The sequence below is a fragment of the Pan troglodytes genome, chromosome 19 (genome assembly GCF_028858775.2).
Source record: "Pan troglodytes isolate AG18354 chromosome 19, NHGRI_mPanTro3-v2.0_pri, whole genome shotgun sequence".
In the NCBI taxonomy this organism is placed as follows: Eukaryota; Metazoa; Chordata; class Mammalia; order Primates; family Hominidae; genus Pan; species Pan troglodytes.
Window position 1 is genome coordinate 47,084,643 of NC_072417.2, and position 7,008 is coordinate 47,091,650.

Here is a 7,008-nt window from a genome sequence, read left to right on the forward strand (position 1 = left end):
TTGTAGTTTAAACTAAATATAATAGCCCTTCCCAAAAGCTAAACTGTTCTTGTAAAATGAACGAAAGGCCACCAGCCATCAAGTTAGAATAAGAGGGGCTGGAATTCTAAATATTACCAGCCATTATTCTGGACGTCATAAGATTTGCAACTTCTGCAATCATTCTCGAAGGCAACATCACTATTGTGAACCTAAGATTGGCCTTTCGAAATGGATCTTCAGGTTTTTGCATTTCTAAAAACCGGATGGCCCCATCTTTACTTGTCAACCAGGTCTGTGGCCCCCACACCCAGGAACTGACTCAGCAGAAGAGAACAGCTTCAACTCTCTGTGATTTCATCCCCCAGCCAACCAGTCAGCACTCCCGATTCACTGGCCCCCTACCCACCAAATTATCCTTAAAAACTCTGATCCCTGAGTTTTCGGGGAGAATGATTTGAGTAATAATACAACTCTGGTCTCTGGCACAGCCAGCTCTGTGTGAATTACTCTGTGTGTGTGTGTGTGTGTGTGTTTTTTTTCTTTCTTCTTCTTTGAGATGGAGTTTCACTTTTCTTGCCCAGGCTGGAGTGCAGTGGCTCAATCTCAGCTCACCGCAACCTCCACCTCCCAGGTTCAAGCAATTCTCCTGCCTCAGCCTCCCCAGTAGCTGGGATTACAGGCATGTGCCACCATGCCCGGCTAAATTTTTTAGTAGAGATGGAGTTTCTCCATGTTGGTCAGGCTAGTCTCTAACTCGTGACTTCAGGTGATCTGCCCGCCTTGGCCTCCCAGAGTGCTGAGATTACAGGGGTGAGGCACCATGCCCAGCCCTGTGAATTACTCTTTATTGCTTTTCCCCTGTCTTGATAAATCAACTCTGTCTAGGCTGCGGGCAATGTGAACCCCTTGGGCAGTTACAATAGGAGGAAGGATGTTCCCAGGTGGGCAGGTATGCAAACCTCCCTACAAAGTCCAAGGAACTTGAGGGGCCCAAGGAAGAGTGGAACCGCCCAACAGGTTCACCTTGCCTGCTGCCTAGAGACAGCTCATTTACCAAGACAGAGGAATTGCCATAGAGAATAATTCACCTGGAGGCGGCTGTGCTGGAGACCTGAGTTTTATTATTACTCAAATCAGTCTCCCTGAGCATTCAGGGATCAGGCTCTTTTTGTTTTGTTTTGTTTTTTGAGACTGAGTCTTGCTCTGTCACCCAAGCTGGAGTGCAATGGCGCAATCTCGGCTCACCGCAACCTCCACCTCCCGGGTTCAAGCCATTCTCCTGCCTCAGCCTCTGGAGTAGCTGGTATTACAGGCATGTACCACCACTCCTGGCTAATTTTGTATTCTTAGTAGAGATGGGGTTTCTCCATGTTGGTCAGGCTGGTCTTGAACTCCCAACCTTAGGTGATCCGCCCACCTCGGCCTCCCAAAGTCCTGGGATTACAGGCATGAGCCACCGCTCCCGGCCTTTTTTGTTTTTTAATCATAATACAATTTTTTTCTTATCAACGAAAGTCTGGCATGAAATGAAATAGAACATTTTGAAATACATATAAAGAGACAAGGCACGGTGGCTCACGCCTGTAATCCCAGCACTTTGAAAGGCCGAGGTGGGCAGATCACAAGGTCAGGAGATGGAGACCATCCTGGCTAACAGAGTGAAACCCCATCGCTATTAAAAATACAAAAAGTTAGCCAAGTGTGGTGGCGGGCACCTGTAGTCCCAGCCACTTGGGAGGCTGAGGCAGGAGAATGACGTGAACCCGGGAGGCAGAAGTTGCAGTGAGCCGAGATCGTGCCACTGCACTCCAGCCTGGGCGACAGAGAGAGATCCGTCTCAAAATAAATAAGTAAGTAAATAAATAAATAAATAATAAAGACAGTGAAAAAAATAGTCACATATTCTTGAAAGAATTACTGGTAACATTTCAGTGTCCTTCTAGCACTTTTTTCTAAGTATACATATAGATTTTCCCCACTAATCAGATTTTTTTTCTTTTCTTTTTTCTTTTTTTTTCTTTTCTTTTTTTTTTTTGAGACGGAGTCTCGCTGTTTTCCAGGCTGGAGTGCATTGGCATGATCTCAGATCACTGCAAACTCTGCCTCCCAGGTTCAAGCAATTATCCTGCCTCAGCCTTCCAAGTAGCTGGGATTACAGGCGCCCACCACTACGCCAGGCTAATTTTTGTATTTTTAGTGGAAACGAGGTCTCACCATATTGGCCAGGCTGGCCTCAAACTCCTGACATCAAATGATCCGCCCGCCTTGGCCTCCCAAAGCGCTGGGATTAATGGCGTGAGCCACTGCGCCCGGCCTTAATCACATTTTTCTAAAAACGAAGTGGGAAATCTCATGGGGTCCACCAGGTACATTCGGCCCCTGTCCTGTATGTTGGGATTTTCAGAATGAGAGTCTGCAGGGGGTCCCCAGCACCTTCTCTTCAGCGGCAATACCGCTCTCGGCCACAAGAGAGGGATGTGTGCTCAGGCACGTCGGCTCCAAAGCTGGAAAGGGTAGCCCTGGCACCTGGCGCTGGCAGCTCCCACTTGGATCATCCTTAGTCACTCCTAGCTTTATTGCTCACTGCTCAGTGCGCTTCTTGGAAACCTTGGTTCATGAGGGAAAAAAAAGACAACTCACATGCTCACTCTTGCACCGTTCTGCCCGAATTTGACAAATCTTTGGACAGCTCTCCCTTCGTGTTGCAGCCTCGGGCTTCACAGGTCATCGCCCCCAGCCTCACACCCTTCACCAATTTCCCATCATTGCCCAGGACCCATGAGGCCTGCTGTGCCTGGATGCCCTGGTCCAGCTTCCGACCTCCTTTCCCGTCACCTGCCACCCCACACACTCTGTTTTCAAACAGCAGTGGCCTTACCTCAGCAGCGATTGCGATCACTCACCTCTGCCACCGGCAGACCTTCAGGCGTGCTGCATTTTTTTTTTTGGACGGAGTCTGGCTCTGCTGCCCATGCTGGAGTGCAATGGTGCAACCTTGACTCACTGAAACCTTCGCCTCCCGGGTTCAAGAGATTCTTGTGCCTCGGCCTCCCAAGTAGATGGGACTACAGGCACCCACCACGATGCCTGGCTACTTTTTTGTGTTTTGAGTAGAGATGAGGTTTCACCATGTTGGCCAGGCCGGTCTCGACCTCCTAACCTCAGGTGATCCATTCACCTCGGCCTCCGAAAGTGCTGGGATTACAGGCGTGAGCCACCGTGCCCGGCCTGAACTGGGAAAACCTTTGGACAGCTCTCCCCTTGTGTTGCAGCCTTGGGCTTCGCAGGTCATCGCCCCCAACTTGACACCCTTCACTGGTTTCCCCTTATTTCCCTGGACCCAGTCTGAACCTCTTATAAGGCCTGTCAGGCCCCAATGTCCTGGCCCCGCTTCTAACCTTTGTCCCTGCTGCCCACCACCCCACATACGGTTACCGGACAGCACTGGGTTCATGTCAGCTGCGGTTGCGAACACTCAGCTCTGCCACCAGCAGACCCTCCTGTATGTAACTTTCCAGAAGGCTCTTCCCAGCATTTTTTTTTTCTTTTTTGAGATGGAGCCTCACTCTGTGGCACAGGCTGGACTGCAGTGGCATGATATCGGCTCACTGCAACCTCCACCTCCCGGGTTCAAGCAATTCTCCTGCCTCAGCCTCTCAAGTAGCTGGGATTACAGGCGCACCACCACACCCAGCTAATTTCTGTATTTTTAGTAGAGACGGGGTTCAGCCATGTTGGCCAGGATGGTTTCAATCTCTTGACCTCGTGATCCGCCCACCTCAGCCTCCCAAAGTGTTGGGATTACAGTGTCAGCCACCGTGCCTGAACTTCCCAGTATTTTATAAGCAGTTACCTCTTCCCAGAAGTCTCCCTCCACCCTGCAATTCTGTGTTATGTAATTCTCTGAGCTTCTGTGGGGCACAATGAGCCCCCGTCACACCACTTAGCACACTGGAGTGTCTGCCTGCCTTCTCAGATGGAAGCTCCATGAGCGTGAGCATGTGTCAGCCTCACGCACGCATATCCCCAGCACTTCAACACCATGCTTGGCACCCCATAGGGCTCAGTAAGGATTTTACTAAATATGGCCAGCTACAGTGGCTTGCACCTATAATCTCAACACTTTGGGAGGCCAATGTGGGAGGATCGCTTGAAGCCAGAAGTTTGAGACCAGCCTGGGCAACATAGTGAGACCCCGTCTCTTCAGAATATTAAACACTTAGCCAGGTGTGGTGGCGTGCACCTCTAGTCCCAGCTACTCAGGAAGCCAGGGTGGGATAGTCGCTTGAACCCAGGAGCTCAAGGGTGCAGTGAGCTATGATTGTGCCACTGCACTCCAGCCAGGCTGGCAGGAGATCCTCTCTCTAAAAAAAGTTGACTAAATGTGTGAATGAAGGAATGAATGAGTGTGTTCTTCCCTGTTCCCCAAGAAGGGTCTGCAAAAGCCAGTGCCCTTCCTTCCATCTCCTTCCCTCCCTGTTCACCGGGTGCCTCTCATTGTCTCCCAAGCCTCTGCAGACACATCCCAAGGAACAATGCTGCTGAAGGACTAGTTCTCTTCCTTGTGATGGTGGAAAGAAATGGGATTCAAGCCAGGCACTGTGGCTCATGCCTGTAATCCCAGGACTTTGGGAGGCTGAGGCGGGAGGATTGTTTGAGGCCAAGGGTTTGAGGCCAGCCTGGGGAATATAGTAAGACCCTCATCTCTACAAAAAACAAAGATTAGCCAGGTGTGGTGGTGCATGCCTGTAATCCCAGCTGCTTGGGAGGCTGAGGCAGGGGGATAGCTTGAGCCCAGAAGGTTGAGACTGGAGTGAGCCATGATCACACTGGTGCACTAGAGCCTGGGTGACAGGGTTAGACCCTGTCTGTAAAAAATACTGAAAAAAAAAAAAAAAAAAAAAAAAAAGAGGCCAGATGCAGTGACCCACACCTGTAATTCCAGCACTTTGGGAGGCCAAGGCGGATGGATCACCTGAGGTCAGGAGTTCGAGACCAGCCTGGCCAACATGGTGAAACCCCATCTCTACTAAAAATACAAAAATTAGCTAAGTGCGGTGGCCTGCACCTGTAATCCCAGCCACTCAGGGGGCTTAGGCAGGAGAATTGCCTGAACCCAGGAGGCAGAGGTTGCAGTGAGCCAAGATCAGGCCACTGCACTCCAGCCTGGGTGACAGAGCAAGTTTCCATCTCAGAAAAAAAAAAAAATTAAAAAAATAAATAAATAAAAGATATGGGATTTGGAGTGGGGCCAACCCAGCCTCAGAACTGGCTCTACCACTTACCAGCTGTGCACTTACCTTATTTTCTCCATTTGCAAAGTGAGGAAAACAGGACCAAGCTTGCAAGGTTTCTGTGAGACAGCGCCTGCCAGCCTGACATGTGGTAGGAAGTCATTAGATCAGGGTCTTCCTCCCTCTTTCCCAGTGTCCCCGCCTAAGCTCCCTCTGGAACCTTGGGACACACACACTCCTGTAATCTCAAGTAGCAGCTGCTACTTCCCTGACCCACCTCTGTCCTCCCCAAGGTTACCCTGTCCTCTATCCCCCCACAAAGAGTAGTGCCAGACACAGAATAGATGCTCCAAAGATATGAAAAGAATAAAGGAGTGAATGAAGCAGCCACTGCAGTATCCCTGGGGGCATGTTCCCCAGTAGCCACCAGCCTCCTTTATTTATGTTTTTTCTTTTTTTTTTTTGAGAAAGAGTCTCACTCTGTCACCCAGGCTGGAGTGTAGTGGTGGGATCTTGCCTCAATGCAACCTCTGCTTCTGCCTCCTGGGTTCAAATGATTCTCCTGCCTCAACCTCCCAAGTAGCTGGGATTACAGGCACCCAGCATCATGCCCGGACTTTTTTTTTTTTTGAGATGGGAGTCTCAGTTTGTCACCAGGCTGGAGTGCAGTGTCGTGATCCCAGCTCACTGCAAACTCTGACTTTTTGGTCCAAGTGATTCTTCTGCCTCAACCTCTTGAGTAACTGGGATTACAGGCACACACCACCACACTCAGCTTATTTTTGTATTTTTAGTAGAGATGGGATTTCACCATGTTGGCCAAGCTGGTCTCAAACTCCTGACTTCAGGTGATCCACCCACCTCCACCTCCTAAAGTGCTGGGATTACAGATGTGAGCCACTGTGCCAGCCGTCAGTTTGGGTACTTTTTTTTTTTTTTGAGACAGAGTTTTGCTCTTGTTGCCCAGGCTGGAGTGCAATGGTGTGATCTCAGCTCACCACAACCTCTGCCTCCCAGGTTGAAGCAATTCTCCTGCCTCAGCCTCCCGAATAGCTGGGATTACAGGCATGTGCCACCATGCCTGGCTAATTTTGTATTTTTAATAGAGACAGGGTTTCACCGTGTTGGCCAGGCTGATCTCGAACTCCTGACTTCAAGTGATCCACCACCTCAGCCTCCCAAAGTGCTAGGATTGCAGGTGTGAGCCACCAAGACCGGCCAGTTTGAGTGCTTTCTATCAATCCACTTTTGTCTCCTGACTCTTCCTCCTCTTCATAGTATTGAGTCCATCTAGTGAGTTTTAAATTTTTGTTATTGTATTTTTGTTTTAAAATTTCCATTTGAGTCTAGGTGCAGTGGCTCATGCGTGTAATCCCAGCACTCGGAGCCCGAGGCGGTCAAATCACTTCAATTCAGGAGTTTGGGACCAGCCTGGGTGACATGGCAAGACCCTCTCTCTACAAAAAACACAAAACTTGTGCTCTTTTCAGTAGCACATGTACTAAAATTGGAACGACACAGTGAAGATTAGCATGGCCCCTGCGCAAAGATAACACGCAAATTCGTGATGCATCCCATATTCTTGCCACAGTCTGCTGCCTGTTACTTCGCTTTGCTTCCCTTCCCCGGATCCTGCCATAACGTCACAGGGCCCATGACGCCATACCCTTTCCATGTTCGTCTCCCATTGCACCACTGAGGTTGGAGACTGGAGAACAATCTGGCCATCCCCACTCAGGCGTGGCATCTTGCCACCTGCCCCCTCGTGCAACAATAAATAAATTTAAAAAAA

At 49.7% G+C, this 7,008-nt stretch overlaps 1 non-coding gene across 1 annotated transcript; it reads left to right on the forward strand.

The window, feature by feature from the left end:
* Window positions 1-6,693: 6,693 nt before the first annotated feature.
* LOC112207779 (U6 spliceosomal RNA) lies at window positions 6,694-6,800 on the forward strand. The gene has a single exon (XR_002942203.2). It is a non-coding gene; the product is annotated as a U6 spliceosomal RNA (small nuclear RNA).
* The last annotated feature ends 208 nt before the right edge of the window (window positions 6,801-7,008 follow it).